Raw genomic sequence first — 17,800 nt, 5'->3', positions numbered from 1 at the left:
TGTATCCACACAGTAAAAGACTTTGGCATAGTCAATAAAGCAGAAGTAGATGCTTTTCTGGAACTCTCTTGCTTTTTCAATAATCCAGTGGATGTTGGCAATTTGATCTATGGTTACCCTCTGCCTTTTCTAAATCCAGCTTGGCTATCTGGAAGTTCATGGTTCACATACTGTTGAAGCCTGGCTTGGAGAACTGTGATCATTACCTTGCAAGCGTATGAGATGAGTGCAATTGTGCAGTAGTTTGAGCATTCTTTGGCATTGCCTTTCTTTGGGATTGGAATGAAAGCTGACCATTTCTAGTCCTGTGGCCACTGCAGAGTTTTCCAAATTTGCTGGCATATTGAGTGCAGCACTTTAGTATTTTTGCTTTGAGAAGTCCATGAACAGTATGGAAAGTCAAAAAGATAGTACACTGAAAGATGGACTCCCCAGGTTGGTAGGGGCCCAGTATGCTACTGGAGATCATTGGGCAAACAACTCCAGAAATAATGAAGAGATGGAGCCTAAGTAAAGACAACAAATAATTGTGAATGTGACTGGCGATGGACATAAAGTCTGACGCTGTAAAGAGCAGTGCTGTATAGGAATCTGGAATGTTAGGTTAAGGTTAGGTTAAATGTTAGATTTACCATGAATCAAGGTAAATTGGAAGTGGCCAAACAGGAGATGGCAAGAGTGAACATTGACATTTTAGGAATCAGCGAACTAAAATGGATTGGAATGGGTGAATTTAACTCAGATGACCATTATATCTATTACTGTGGGCAAGAATCCCTTAGAAGAAATGGAGTAGCCATCATAGTCAACAAAAGGGTCCGAAATGCAGTACTTGGATGCAATCTCAAAAACAACAGAATGATTTATGTTCGTTTCCAAGGCAAACCTTTCAGTATCAGAGTAATCCAAGTCTATGCCCCAAGCAGTAATACTGTAAAAGCTGATGTTGAATGGCTCTGCGAAGACCTACCAGACCTTCTAGAACTAACACCCAAAAAAGATGTCCTTTTCATTATAAGGGTTGGAATGCAAAAGTAAGAAGTCAAGAAACACCTGGAATAACAGGCAGATTTGGCCTTGGAGTACAGAATGAAGCAGGATAAAGGCTAATAGAGTTTTGATAAGAGAACACTGTTCATAGCAAACACCCTCTTCCAACAACACAAGAGAAAACTCTACACATGGACATCACCAGATGGTCAATAACTAAATCAGATGGTTTATATTCTTTGCAGCCAAAGATGGAGAAGCTCTATACAGTTAGCAAAAACAAGACCAGGAGCTTACTATGGCTCAGATCATAAACTCCTTATTGCCAAATTCAGACTTAAGTTGAAAAAACTTTGGAAAACCACTCGACCATTCAGGTATGACCTAAATCAAATCCCTTACGAATATACATTGGAAGTGAGAAATAGATTCAAGGGATTAGATCTGATAGACAGAGTGCCTGAAGGACTATGGATGGAGCTTTGTGACATTGTGTAGGAGATAGGGATCAAGACCATCCCCAAGAAAAAGAAATATAAAAAAGCAAAATGACTGTCTGAGAAGGAATTCCAAGTAGCTGTGAAAAGACGAGAAGGTAAAGGCAAAGGAGAAATGGAAAGATATACCCATTTGACTGCAGAGTTCCAAAGAATAGCAAGGAGAAATATGAAATCCTTCCTCAGTGATCAGTGCTAAGAAATAGAAGAAAACAATAGGATGGGAAAGACTAGAAATCTCTTCAAGAAAAGTAGAGATACCAAGGGAAATTTTCATGCAAAGCTAGGCTCAGTAAAGCACAGAAATGGTATGGACCTAACAGAAGTAGGTTGGATTAGATCCTACCTTAATGCCCTTATTTTAACTGACATTTGTAAAGGCCTTATGTACAAACACAGTCACATTTTGAATTACTGGGAGTTATGGTCTCAACTTAAGGATTTAAGGGGTACACAGTTAAGCTTATACTGGCGGGGGTCGGGGGGCAGTGGTTGGAAGAGGATGGCAAAAAGCACTTCAAGAATGCACTCAGGAAAGGAAAAGTCCACTTTGAAATCTAGACTAAAAAGTGTCAACACTAAATCATTGTGACCTTTTGATCCAACTCCTAAAAGCATTGGTAAATATATGTTTTGTGAGATAATGCAGAAATATCAAGTAGGAAAAGAAAGAAGTGGCTAACCTAGCCCCCGCAGCAAAATTAGAGAGATATTGAGGAAGACGAAAAATACAACTCTAAAGAAAGAATCAAATTTCAACTATTAAATGAATCTGAACAGTATATTAAATGAAATCAGGGTTGTTTTGTGATTTAAAATGGCCATAGGAAAATTCGTTTCTGGAAATTATGGGGCCTTGCTGAGTTTTTCGGAGAAGGCGACGGCACCCTACTCCAGTACTCTTGCCTGGAAACTCCCATGGATGGGAGGGCCTGCTTGGCTGCAGTCCATGGGGTCACAAAGAGTCAGACGTGACTGAGCGACTTCACTTTCACTTTTCACTTTCATGCATTGGAGAAGGAAATGGCAACCCACTCCAATGTTCTTGCCTGGAGAATCCCAGAGATGGGGGAGCCTGGTGGGCTGCCGTCTATGGGGTCGCACAGAGTCAGACACGACTGAAGCGACTTAGCAGTAGAAGCAGCAGCTGAGTTTTTAATCTAGGAAACAGGGGAGAACAAGACCCACAGAGCAGATTTTAAAATGGATTGGGATTAAGAGATTGATAAACAAGGCACACACTGGAGAAGAGTTTTTGGAAAACATACCTGATAAAAGATTGACACTCAAAATACACAAGTAACTTTTATAACTCAATAATAGGGAAGAAAGCCCAATGAAAATCTGGGGAAAAGGAAAATGATATGATCATCTATAGACAAAAAGGAAAAGTATTCACAAACCAACTTTTAGAACTAGTAAACAGTTATAGCAAGACTGCAGGATACACAGTTCATATACACAATTAATATAACTATTTCCTCAGTCTTGTCAAAGAATGGAGCTGGAACAATCACACTCCCTGACTTTATACTACAAAGCTGCAGTAATTAAAACAGTATAGTACAGGCACAAAAGCAGACACACAGATCAACGGAACAGAATAGAAAGCCTGGAAATAAGCCAATACACTTATGGTCAATTAAGTTTCAACAAAGGAATCAAGAATATAAAGACAGAAGAGAAAAGATAATCTGTTCAAGTGGTTCCAGGAAAACTGGACAACTACTTGTAAAAGAGTGAAATTAGAGCAATATGACGGAGAAGGCAATGGCAATCCACTCTAGTACTCTTGCCTGGAAAATCCCATGGATGGAGGAGCCTGGTAGGCTGCAGTCCATGGGGTCGCTGAGTCGGGAATAACTGAGTGATTTCACGTTCACTTTTCACTTTCATGCATTGGAGAAGGAAATGGCAACCCACTCCAGTGTTCTTGCCTGGAGAATTCCACGGACGGGGGAGACTGGTGGGCTGCCATCTATGGGGTCGCACAGAGTTGGACACGACTGAAGCAATTTAGCAGCAGCAGAAGCAGAACAATATGAAACATCATATATGAAAATAAACTTCAAATGGCTTAAAGACCTAAATGTAAGACCAGACACTGTCAAACTCCTAGAGGAATAGAACAGTTTTTAAAATATATCACAGTGATACTTTTTTGGATTCATCTCCCAGAGTAGTGAAAATAAAAGCAAAAGTAAAGAAGTGGGGCCTAATTAAACTTAAAAGCATTTGCACTGAAAAGGAAACCATAAGAAAAAGGAAAAGACAACTTGTGGAATGGGAGAAAATATTCACAATGGAAGTGATTGTCAAGACCTTTAATTCCAAAATATACAAATAGTTTAATATCAAATACAAACCAATCAGAAACTGGGCAGAAGACCTAAATAGACAGTTTGCAAAAGAAAACCCAGATGGCCAACAGGCACATGAAAAGATGCTCAACATCACAAATTATTGGAGAAATGCAAATCAGAACTACAATGAGGTATCATCTCACACCAGTCAGAATGACACTCTTCAAAAAAAAATCTATAAATAAAAAATGCTTGAGAGGGTTTGTAGAAAATGAAACCCTCCTACCCTTTTGGTGGCAATGTGAATTAGTGCAACTAATATGGAGAACAGTATGGAGGTTTCTTAAAAACTTAAAATCACTAAGTTACAATATGATCCAGTAATCCAACTCCTGGGAATATCCTAGGAAAACTCTAATTTGAAAAGACACATGAACCCCAGTGTTTATATCGGCATTATTTATAATACCCAAGACATGGAAGCAACCTAAATGCACATCAACAGAGGCATAAAGAAAATGCATATAATGGAATATTACTTGGCCATAAAAAGAATGAAACAATGCCATTTTCAGCAACATGGATGGACTTAGAAATTATCACACAAAGTACTAAGTCAAAAAGACGAAGACAAATACCATATGATATAACTTATATATGTAATCTAAAAATGACATAAGTGAGCTTGTTTGCAAAACAAAAACAGACTCACAGACACTGACAACAAATTTATGGTTACCAAAGGGGAAAAGGAGGGAGAGATCAACTAGGAGTTTCAGACTAGCAGATAAACAACAAGGATATACTGTACAGCACAGGGAACTATATTCAATATCTTGTGCTATAAATGGAAAAGAACATGTTTTTAAAAAATTGCAGTAAAAAAGAAAAAGTGGGTCAAAGATCTTAACAGACATCTCACCTAAGATCTTACACAGGTGGCAAACAAGTATATGAACACATGCCCCAACTCATATGTCATCAAGGAGATACAAATTAAAGCAACAATGGCACCCCACTCCAGTACTCTTGCCTGGAAAATCCCATGGATGGAGGAGCCTGGTGGGCTGCAGTCCATGGGGTTGCTAGGAATCGGACACGACTGAGCAATTTCACTTTCCCTTTTCACTTTCATGCATTGGAGAAGGAAATGGCAACCCACTCCAGTGTTCTTGCCTGGAGAATCCCAGGGACGGGGGAGCCTGGTGGGCTGCCGTCTCTGGGGTCGCACAGAGTCGGACACAACTGAAGTGACTTAGCATAGCATGATTAAACTATAACACCTATTAGAATGGCCAAAATCGAGAATACTGACACACAAAATACTGGCAATGTTGTGAAGCAACTTCATTGCTAGAGGTTATGCAAATGGACAGCTACTTCTGAATAGAATTTGGCAGTTTCTTATATAACTAAACATACATTTATCATAAGATTCAGTAATCACACTTCTTGGTATTTATCCAAATTAGTTGAAACCTGTGTCAATACAGAAGACTGCACTTGAATGTTTATATCAAGTTTATTCATAAATGCTGAAACCTGAAAGCTACCAAGATGCCTTTCAATAGGTAAATGAATAAAAAAGTGTTGCACATCCATACAGTGGAATATTATTCCTCACTAAAAAGAAATGAGTTATCAAACCATTGAAAAGACATGGAGGAAACATATATAGACTGATAGGTGAAAGAAGTAAATCTGAAAATGCCTCATATTGGATGATTCCAACTACATGATATTTAGAAAAGTCAAAACTATGGAGACAGTAAGAAGATCAGTGGTGATTTTCAAGCGGTTTGGGGTGAGGAGAGCAGGAAGGATGAACCAGGGGAGTGCAGGTGAATTTTAGGGCTATAAAGCTACTCTGAATAATACTATAATGGTGGATACATGGCATTATTATACATGGATTCTTTACATTTGCCCAAACTCAATTATACAGCACAAAGAGTGAATACTACCTTAAACTACAAACTTTTGTTAATAATGATGTATCAATGTTAGCTTCCAACAAATGCAACAAACTAAGTGCAAAATGCTAACAACCCAGGAAACTTGAGAGAGGTGGGGGCAGAGATATGGACATATTCTGTATGTTCCACTCAGTTTTTCACTAAACCTAAAACTGATAAAAAATTAGTAAAGTGTACTAACTTTTTGAAAGGGACAAGTAAAAATGGGGTGGAAGTAGGGGAGACAAAACCTTTTCATTATTTAACATTTAATTTTGGTGTTTTCTCGTAAGTGAGGTAGAGAAGATCAACCTGACTCTCCCAGAAAGCATAACAAAAAGTCCATGATCTTGGGGAATCATCAGATTTCTGCTTTACTAAGAAGTGGAAAAATTTTCTCAAGATTGTGAAAATGTATAAAAAATGGGATATTTTGGAACAAACAATTTAAAATGATGCAAGAGTTTGACTGTGTGACAAAAAGGGATGGAGGAAGAACTGCAGAAAAATAAATGAATGGTAAGGACTTCCCTGGTAGTCAAGTAGCAAAGACCCCACACTCCCAATACATGGGGCTCGGGTTCAATCCCTGGTCAGGGAACCTAGATCCCACATGCCACAACTAAGGGTTCACATGCCTTACCTAAAGACCCTTCATGCCACAGTGAAGATCCCACGTGCTGCAACTAAGACCCAGAGCAGCCAAATAAATAAATAATTTTGGGAAGAAATTAAATGAATGGCAGCCATAACCAGAATCTTGCATTTTGGCTTTAGCTTTGCAACAACAGATGGCTGTTTCATGCCCAGAAGGCCATGACCCTGGGTTATATTAGAAATGTGGATAGGAAACTACTGCCATTTCTTGCACAAGCAGTACAGTGGTCTAGACAGCAGTTTGGAACTCCTCTTAGGATGCCAGCAGAAAAGGGAGTTATCGGGTCTTTGAAGTGTCTGCTTTCCATTTGGCACGAGATGTGGGGATAGAGTCAGATGTGGTTAGGATTGTTTAAGTGGGGGTGTCAAGGATCCACATGGGTTATTGAAAGAGACTTAGATGAGTTGTGTTATGAATAATAGAGTTGTAGCCCAAGGGATTCCACTTGAAAAGATAATACCATACAAACATTTTCTGGTCTAAAGAGGCTGCAAACTCAGAAAAGTTGGTGGAAAGGCAATAACCTCAGGATTTTACACATCCTGAAGTTTGAAAAAAAATTTTAATTTCTCTTTACAATCTCTTTTAACCAGTCATAGATTATTCAAGTTTGAAGGAAAATTAAAGGTTATTTAGTCCAAATCCTCCAATTTAAAGTGTGCAGATAAGCCAAGAGAAGTTAAACGAGTTACCCAAATTCATAAATCCATTTAATAGAGAATACGACTCCAGGATTCTAAAAGCTAATTAGATCTTCAGGTTCTTTCAAAATATGTGTTACGTTAGTGGATGAGTAAGAACTTTCTGTTACGAAATGTGATTTTAATTTATCAAATATTTTATTGTACAGCTGTCAAACATATATATTTACACAATATGTAAATCAGTCTATGAATCAATGTTATATGTGCAATATGCTTAATTAAAATAAAAGATGACAATAAAGTAAAGCATGACTTCTGCACTAAGGATACTTCTTTTATGTCAATCTGTTTTCCTCAATATGTATTTCTAAATTTCTGTCTCATTATCTTATAATTCTATTAAAAGGATAACCAACCTTCCCTTATCACTTTTAACATTTTCAGTTGAGAGTTGCCTAAGTGTTTTGGTTATACACAGAGTCTTCATGTTGCTAATGCAAAAGGGCCTCTCACGCTGTGTTATGTATATGATGATTATTGTGTCAGCTTTGTCTCTGAAATGCATTTTTGAAGCTGGTTTAAGAGGTTTGTTAGAGAATTTAACTGTACTGGAATATGAACACAAGTGGTATAATGTCTGGGGACAGGGCAGACTGACAGAGTAATGAGTAAGCCATTTACTTTCCAAAAATAAGCAGTGTAATTTTGGTAAATAATTATGCAGGCTGTGAGCCTTTGGAATGCACAGCCCTCATATACACACACATCAAATAGATATACACACATATTTAAGTAACTGCATTCAAAGTCTAAAGCTAAATATATATGAAATAACATTAGCTTTAAGGTGGATAAATTACAATACAATAAGCAGAAGAAATGATATAACAAACTCACTGACATTTGCAAAAGTGAGACCACATTTACTGTGATCATTTTTGTAAGGAAAAATTTGGAAAGATTACCAAAATATTTAAAAGAACTGGGGTCATTTCTTCCCTTCTTAAAATGACTATCTTAATTTAGTAGCTCTTTAAAATATTTGAAAGATCTTCAAATAAAGAAAACAGAAGACATATGTATTAGAGTACAAAATCTAGAAGTAAAACTAATGGGTTGAAATCACAAGTTATAGTCAATACAACACTGTCTTACACATTGCTATTTAACGATGGAGATTTCTCATGAGGATATCAGCTTTAGGATTTTGTAGTGAATAGTTACATATGAGTCAATAATATGTGCAGTTTTCATCTGTACAGATGAGTATGCTTAAACTTACTCTTAGGTCTCTTTGCCATTCTTTAATCAATAACTTGTTTCTTCAGCCATGTTGAAGTTTCTGAGTATCGTGTTGTTACAAATGGAGCACCTTTGTAGTGTAGTTACAAATGAAGCCACCCTTCACTTTCAGAATATCCCAGGTATGTAATAAATTATGCTGTCATTCTAGTAACACTTCGTATGGCTAAAATTGACCTGTTTCTACCTAAAAATATGAAATAGAGCTTAGAGATGTATGTGGCCACATGTGTGCATGTGTGTCTGTGAGTGTGTGGTTTGCTAAACTACAGCAAGGGACGAAAAATGACCAGAGTGTAGCAATTCTTTTATAGATTTCCTTGTTTCAAGAAATCTAATAAACCTGAAATAGAAAGTAGATAATTATGTGCTGAATCTGGATTGCAAGTAGGATCAACTTGAGTAATTATAATAAAAGCCTATTCATCTTTCTATAAAATATGCCCTTAATGGAATTCATGAATACTTTTTCACTAAAAGTAGATTTAATTAATATTCATGTTCTGGTCAAGTATGTACAACACTCAGTATTATTAGGCCTATTAAATATTGCCCAATCAAGAAATAGTAATTTTTGTTCTCTAAATTTTGGTACTCAAGTGTTAGGTGATTTAAAATAAAATGTTTAATTGTTTTTTCCTTTAAATGTATGACTTTAATCAATAGAATGATAAATATACAAGTTGAAAATGACATAATCTATTGAATAGACTCAACTTTATAAAATACACCAGACCAATAATCTAAGTATTTGTACATAAATGTTAATTTTAAAAATAAAATATGTATGTATGCTTAACATATTTTCCACATATATAAAATATAATTTTATTAAAGTCTATTGCATACATACTTTACTATACACATATGTATTTCTCATCAGCATTTCACATATTATTGCTATAACTTGTAAAAATGGAGATTAACATCTACTGAGCATTTATTAAGTGCAGAGTACTCTTCTAAACCCATTTATTTTATCATCTAATCATCATAATGACCATACGATTATGAGAGACTGTTATATTTATGATCTCAGGATTAGGAAACTGAGTCATTCTTCAAAATTATACCACTGTGAAGTAGTAAGGCCAGGAATCAAATCTAAGCAATTTGTCCACACTAACCTCCCTTCAAAAATCACACACACGAAACTGAAATTCAACACTTATCTTTTAGTTATAAAACTAACTCCTAATTCTAACTCCTACTTTTCCCATAATATCTGAAGAAGAATTATTTTCCCTGTCTTTCTCTCCACCATCCTCCTGATTCCATATCTTCTGATCAAATGTTTGCTGTGCAATTGGCAGTTTACATAAAATTTTACCATCCACATTCATTTGCTCCTTGTATTTTTTTAACTAATATTTTATAGCCACTTGTCTTTCAAAATATTAGACTGCAGGCAGTCTGGGTCATTTCAATATGTCTGTTTTGTAAATATTCTTTCTGAACCTATTTGGGAAAACATTTACCCCCTTGTAAGAAGAATACAGAGGGGACATCCTTTATGAAAATCTTTGCTAGGATGATCTCAAATTTGAGAAGTGTTATTAAAAATATCTTACACTATTTCCCAGAAATAAATGGTCTCCCATGATTTACCACAACATATTTTCAACATTTCATGTGGTTACCATTAGCCTGGATATTAAAACTTAACACAGTTTTAGACATTACATATATTTGTGTTTAGGCATATGTGTATGTGAATTATGTAGAAATATGTATTGTATCTATTTAATTATTTATAACAACAGGAACCCTTTTTTATATTAAATGCTTCCTGAAAGTCAAAGTGTTAATCACTCAGTCATGTCCAACTCTTTGCAACCCCATGGACTGAAGCCCACCAGTCTCCTCTGTCCATGGAATTCTCCAGGCAATAATACTTGAATGTATTGCCATTTATTCTCCAGAGGATCTTCCCAACCCAGGGATCAAACCCGGTTCTCCTGCACTGCAGGCAGATTCTTTATCATCTGAACCACCAGGGAAGCCCAAATGCTTCCTGTTGCTGCTGCTGCTGCTAAGTCGCTTCAGTCATGTCTGACTCTGTGCAACCCCATGGACAGCAGCCCACCAGGCTCCTCTGTCCACAGGATTCACTAGGCAAGAATACTGGAGTGGGTTGCCATTTCCTTCTCTAAATGCTTCTTAGAATCATGAAATTACTTAGGACTCAATATGTGAGATGAGAAGAAGTTGAAAATAAAGTTGAATAAAAAATTGATGATTTTCTGACCAAGTAATTGAATTGACATCTTTTCTTGCCCAAACATTTAAACATAGGCTTTTATTCTCTATTTAATAAAAATTTTATTTGTATTAACATCTATAATATTTTAAAATATCTGTGTAATTTCAAAGGTTATCTAACTGGATTTCATAAACAATGAGGGATCCCAGATTTATCTTCTTTGATTCTTAACTATTTAGTAAGAATTATATTGTCTCACTCCCCTGCAAACTTGCCATTTTTCCCAAATAGGCTTTCCATGGTTCATTAACTCTGAATATGGAATTGCATTCATAGGGGAATGAGGCATTACCCAGAGGACCTATGATGGAGTCTTTAACAGCTAGAGATCCTCCTATTCATATATTTGAAGCCATCTCTTAATTTGATATTTACTTTAAAAACTAAATCCATCAATGATGCAAGAAAAAAATAACATTAAAGTTTTATTTTATGCCAACTTAGCACTAAATTAGAGAAAATTCATTTGAACTTCAGTACCTGATAACAAATGTAACTAAAGTTTGTCAAGAAATGGAGTTCTTTTTTGATGGAAAATATAGAAAAAAATTAGTTACTTTTTTAAATATGACTGCCACATATGTCATTACCACAAAAATATATTCTAGTTTTGAATCTGATTTTAAACAAATACTTGAAACACTATCCACCATAACAAAATCATCCACCCTCAACCTGTCCTCTTCCTACAGACACAAATAATACAAGTTCTCTTCAATAAAAGGATATTGATTTCAAATTTCAGCTTCCATATATAAAGAGTTTGGGGAATTCCCCGGCAGTCCAGTGGTTAGGATTCTACAATTCCATGGCCAAGAGCCCAGGTTCTATCCCCAGTTTGGAACTGGGATCCATAGCTGTGCTGTGTGACCAAGGAGGAAAAAATAAATAAAAGAGTTTGGAAGTTGCCACTTCTGTACGTAAAGCAAGAAAAATATCAGCCACCTGAAAATCAATGACTTTTCAAAGATCCATCAGAGAATTGAGGTTGCAAGGCAAACTACCACTTTAAAGAGTGGAGAGAAAGGCACATTGCATAACAGTGAAGAGATCTGCTTACCTAAACTGATAGAAACACTTAAATCGCAGTTTTGAATAACTGCTAGATGTTTACTGTGAACTGTCAGGGGGAAGAGAAGAATAATCATTATGAAATATACTCAAGAGACTTTTCTACAGCAAAGGCCTACACTCAAAGGGAAAAGACTACCAGTGTCTTTCATAGTTGGGGAAAGGAAATCTCTCCCACTCCAGCCACCTCTAGGCTTTCTGTATCACACAAGAGGAAAAAAAATAGTCAACAGGGGTCAAGGGTTCAAGAAAATAGATTGGGAACATTGCAGTCAAGAAAAGAAAGAAGAAGAAGGGAAAATGCTAAACCACTGAGAAATACATATAAGGGTTTTAGTCTGGAGACCCAGGCTTACTAAAAGACTGAGATCTAATCAGAAAATTACAGAATACTCCCTCTTTACTTCACCCACCCACACACCAAAAGAGACCCAGTAAAATTATAGCTGAACAAGCTGCAAGACACACTCTCTGAGGAATACTGATGGAAGCCCAAAGTGATGAGCAGGCAGCAACAAGCACACAAGATGATTTTAAAGACTAACCTCTACTTACAATAGAAACAGCTCAATTCTTAGCCAGAACAATATAAATACTCACTCTAAATATCTATTTTCTTCAGTTAATATTCACCCTTCCCCCATAAAAACCATATCTAGCTTTCAAAAAAATTATAAAGCATGCCAAGGGCAAGAAAAAGCAACATAGCTTTAAAAAACAAAGTAGTCATCAAAACCAGACTGAGATGTGAGAAGTATGTTAGAATGATCAGGCAGGGAATATGTAATGACCATGATATGATCAATATGTTAAGGTTTCTAATGGATAAAGTACACAGCATGTGATACAGATAACTAAAATATGTAAACTATCTCAAAAAGCAGTAAAATGAAACGCTAGAAATAAAAAACTACTATAACAAAAGTGAAGAATGCCTTCTACAGGTTCATCAATAGATTCAAAAAGGCTGAGAAAGGATCGGTGGTCTCAGAGGTAGGGCAACAGAGAATAGCTAGTCTGAAATGCAAAAAGAAGAAAAGAGTGAAAACCCAAAACTAACTTCCAAGAATTATGGGATAACATAAAAAAAGAATATAATGTGTAAATGGAATACAAAAAGAGAGAAAATAGAGCAGAAAAAGTATATGAAGTAATAATGGCAAAGAGCTTTTCAAAATTAACTATGACAATCAATCAAGCAACAGATTCAGGAAGCCCAGAGAACACCAAGAAAGATACATAGCAAATAAGCCACACCTAGGTATATCATATATACCTAGGGAAAAAAAAATTTTTTTTCAAAGAAGGTACATGATAAACTTTGATCTATATAAAGAAAGAAAAAAGTGAAAAATAAAGAGATGACAGTAAAATAAAACATTTTGTTATTACTTGATGTGAAAGCTGTGTTTCTTTAAAAACAATAGTACGAATATGTTAGGTGATGACAACATATGTTTATATGTCTGTTATTTTTGGAAATAACTAATGTCATAAGAAATAGAGAAGGAATCATATTAATCTAACAAAATATACAGGACCTGTATGTGGAAAACTATAAAATAATGATGAAAGAACTCAAACAGTATCTAAGCAAATGGAGATATATTCCATGTTTCTGGATTATAACACTTGATATTGGTAAGATCCCAATTCTGACCAAATTCAATGCAAGCCAATTAAAATCTCAGGTTTCCATTTTTTAGATACAAATTGATTCAACAGTTTTTATGGAAAGATAAAAGACCTAGAATAATCAGTACAAACTAAAGAAGAACAAAATTAAAAGATTCACACTATTCAATTTCAATACTTAGCATAAAGCTATAGCAAATAATAAAGTATGGTGAACTAACAGACATACAGAAGAGTAAAACAGAATAAAGATCCCAGAGTTGGACCCACACAACCATATTCAATTGATTGATTTTTAACAGAGGCACAAAGGGCAAGAGAAAGAACAGTCTTTTCAATAACTGGTGCTGTAACAACTGGACATCCATATGCTAAAGAAAAAAAAAAAAAAAAAGAATCCAGAACGAGACTTCACATGCTACATAAAGTTTACTAAAAATGGACCATTATAGTATGTGAAAGGATAAGCTTAGAAAAACAAAGTATATGAGACAATCTTAGATACAATAGTGAATACATGACCCATGAATGAAAAAAAAGTTGGAGTTTATTAATATGAAAAACTTCTCTGTCAAAGATATTCTTAAAATTTTAGTGAACAGCTTATAAACTGGGAGAAAATATTTCCAAAATATATAACTGATAAGAGAAATATATCTAACGTACACAAAGAACTTGTAAAATACAAGAAAAAACTAAAAGTGGGCAAAATATTTTAAAAGGCATATCATCAAGAAAATATACAAATGGAAAATAAACATGAAAACACATTCAACATCATTTGCCATTAGGGCAAACTGAAAATTGCAATAAGTTATTCTAGTGCCTGGAAATCTAAAAACTGACAATACAAATTGCTGGCAAAATACAGAACAACAGGGACTCATTCATCCCTGGGAGCAATATGAAAAGGCATGGCCACGTTGGAATACAGTTTGGTAGTTTTTGACAAAGCTAAACACAGCCTTACCATATGAGCCAGTATTATTACTGGACCCTAGGTATTTCCAGTAGATTTAAAAACACATGCATGCAAAGGTTTCTAGTGGTTCTATTCATAATCACTAAAAATCATGAATCAATCAGGATGTCTTTCAATAAACTGAATGGATATGCAAATTTAAGGACATCCATAAAATGGAATACTGTTCAATAAGAAAAAAGAACAAATTATAAAGCCAAACAAAGCCATGAATGCATCTTAAATATATTTTGCCATGTGAAAGTAGCCAAACTAACAGTGTTATATATACAGAATCATTTATTTGAAATTCTGTAAAGACAAAATCGCAGAAACTATTGGGTTGGCCAAAGAAGTTCATTCAGGTTTTTCCAGATTACATATGGAATATTTTCTATATTACATATTCTGTATTACAGAAAAACCTGAATGAACTTCTTTGGCCAACCCAATATATACACATCAGTGCTTATGAGGGATTTGGGAGGACAGTGAGAGGGCTAACTAGATGAGTCACAGGGAATCTTTTAGGGTAGTGAAACTCTTCTGTTTGACACTGGAGTTCTAAATATATGACACTATGCATTTGTCAAAAACCTTAGATCTTTGGGCTTCCCTGGTGGCTCAGACCGTAAAGAATCTGCCTGCAATTCTGGAGATCCAGGTTGAATCGCTGATTTGGGAAGATCCCCTGGAGAAGTGAATGGCATCCTACTGCAGTATTCTTGCCTAGAGAATCCCATGGACAGAGGAGCCTGGTGGGCTACAGTCCTTGGGGTCGCAAAGGGTCCATGGGGACACCACTGAGCCACTAACACTTAGATCTTTACCTGACAAAGAGTGAACCTCACTGTATGCAAATTAAGAAAGGATCATTTGGGAAGTCCAGGAGTCCCAGGATAGAGTGGTAACTGTGACAAAATAATCTTACTATGTTAAAAATGTGTAAAACTGCATCACTAAAGAGGAAAGGGGGAAAATATAGCAACAAACTTTAGGAAGAGCGGGGATTACACAACTAAAGGCAACGGAATTGCACAAAATGATTGTTGTATTAATTGACAAAGTTTTTCCTTACAAGAGTAGAGGTTAATGATTCTAAAACCATAATATACGTATACTCATTTCAGTTAAGTCGCTCCGTCATGTCTGACTCTTTGTGACCCCATGGACTACAGCACACCAGGCCTCCCTGTCCATCACCAACTCCCGGAGTTTACTCAAACTCATGTCCATTGAGTCAGTGATACCATTCAACCATCTGATTCTCTGTCATCCCCTTCTCTTCCCGCCTTCAATCTTGCCCAACATCAGGGTATTTTCAATTAAGCAATTAATTAAATGACTGATGGACAGCTGAAAGCAGGTTTCTAACTGTTGGAATAGATTTTAGATAGTAAGGGGAGAGGGTTAGAATAACACATATACTAATGGCTTAGAGTTGGAAACATCAGCATAAACTCATGTTTAGCTTAAATTAGACACAGATGGATGCATTATAAATATTTACAGGTTTGTGCCTAAGCATGGATTAGTATACAAAAATATATTTCATTGCTCTGTCAGCTGAGAAGACCTATAAGAAATGACACCCTAGTAATAAAGACTACATCTGAAACTCATGTTCAGTTCAGTTCAGTCATTCAGTCATGTCCAACTCTTTGCAACCCCATGAATTGCAGCACACCAGGCCTCCCTGTCCATCACCAACTCCAGAGTTTACCCAAACTCATGTTCATTGAGTTGGTGATGTCATCCAGCCATCTCATCCTCTGTTGTCCCCTTCTCCTCCTGCCGCCAATCCCTCCCAGCATCAGGGTCTTTTCCAATGAGTCAACTCTTCGCATGAGGTGTCCAAAGTATTGGAATTCCAGCTTTAGCATCATTCCTTCAAAAGAACACCTAGGACTGATCTCCTTCAGAATGGACTGGTTGGATCTCCTTGCAGTCCACGGGACTCTCAAGAGTCTTCTCCAACACCACAGTTCAAAAGCATCAATCCTTTGGAGCTCAGCTTTCTTCACAGTCCAACTTTCACATCCGTACATAACCACTGGAAAAACAATAGCCTTGACTAGACTGACCTTTGTTGGCAAAGTAATGTCTCTGCTTTTTAATGTGCTATCTAGGTTGGTCACAACTTTCCTTCCAAGGAGTAAGTGTCTTTTAATTTCATGGCTGTAATCACCATCTGCAGTGATTTTGGAACCCCAAAAAGTAAAGTCTGACACTGTTTCCACTGTTTCCCCATCTATTTCCCATGAAGTGATGGGACCAGATGCCATGATCTTCGTTTTCTCAATGTTGAGTTTTAAGCCAACTTTTTCACTCTCCACTTTCACTTTCATCAAGAGGCTTTTGAGTTCCTCTTCACTTTCTGCCATAAGGGTGGTGTCCTATGCATATCTGAGGTTATTGATATTTCTCCTGGCAATCTTGATTCCAGCTTGTGCTTCTTCCAGCCCAGGGTTTCTCATGATGTACTCTGCATAGAAGTTAAATAAGCAGGGTGACAATATACAGCCTTGACGTACTCCTTTTCCTATTTGGAACCGGTCTGTTGTTCCATGTCCAGTTCTAACTGTTGCTTCCTGACCTGCATACAGGTTTCTCAAGAGGCGGGTCAGGTGGTCTAATATTCCCATCTCTTTCAGAATTTCCAGTTTATTGTGATCCACACAGTCAAAGGCTTTGGTATAGTCAAAAAAGTAGAAATAGATGTTTTCTGGAACTCTCTTGCTTTTTCCATGATCCAGCGGATGTTGGCAATTTGGTCTCTGGTTCCTCTGCCTTTTCTAAAACCAGCTTGAACATCCAGAAGTTCACAGTTTATGTATTGCTGAAGCCTGGCTTGGAGAATTTTGAGCATTACTTTACTAGCATGTGAAATGAGTGCAATTGTGTGGTAGTTTGAGCATTCTTTGGCATTGCCTTTCTTTGGAATTGGAATGAAAACTGACCTTTTCCAGTCCTGTGTCCACTGCTGAGTTTTCCAAATTTGCTGGCATATTGAGTGCAACACTTTCACAGCATCATCTTCCAGGATTTGAAATAGCTCAACTCATTACCTAATAGCATTCTCCAATTTAAAGGGGAAAAAAAAAGAGTCTTATACAAAATGTTACTGGAGCACCAGAAAAGAAGTACTGTAAAACAAAGTAAAATTAAAAAAACACATGACTGGATTATATAAATAAGACATAGGAGTCAACTAAAAGAGTCCCCAGAGATCAAGTCTGGAACAATTTGAGCAAAAAATTAATAGAGTATCACATTATAACCCAAAGTATAAATATTCATAAGTTTACAACAATATAAATATTACTGAATAGATTCTTGGAGAAGATATACACAAAACTCCTATGGAAAAGAATGCCAAAATATTTAGATGTTTTGCCCACAAGGAAGTGAAACCTAACTCTCCACTTCTTAAGTGTGGGTTGCACATAGTTATGGAGAAGGCAATGGCAATCCACCCCAGTACTCTTGCCTGGAAAATTCCATGGACAGAGGAGCCTTGT

Source organism: Bos grunniens, chromosome 8 (genome assembly GCF_055505025.1).
Source record: "Bos grunniens cultivar Pamir isolate PY7600 chromosome 8, Bosgru_T2T1.0, whole genome shotgun sequence".
Classification (NCBI taxonomy): Eukaryota; Metazoa; Chordata; class Mammalia; order Artiodactyla; family Bovidae; genus Bos; species Bos grunniens.
The sequence above is the reverse complement of the archived record's forward strand: the minus strand, read 5'-3'. Positions refer to the sequence as shown.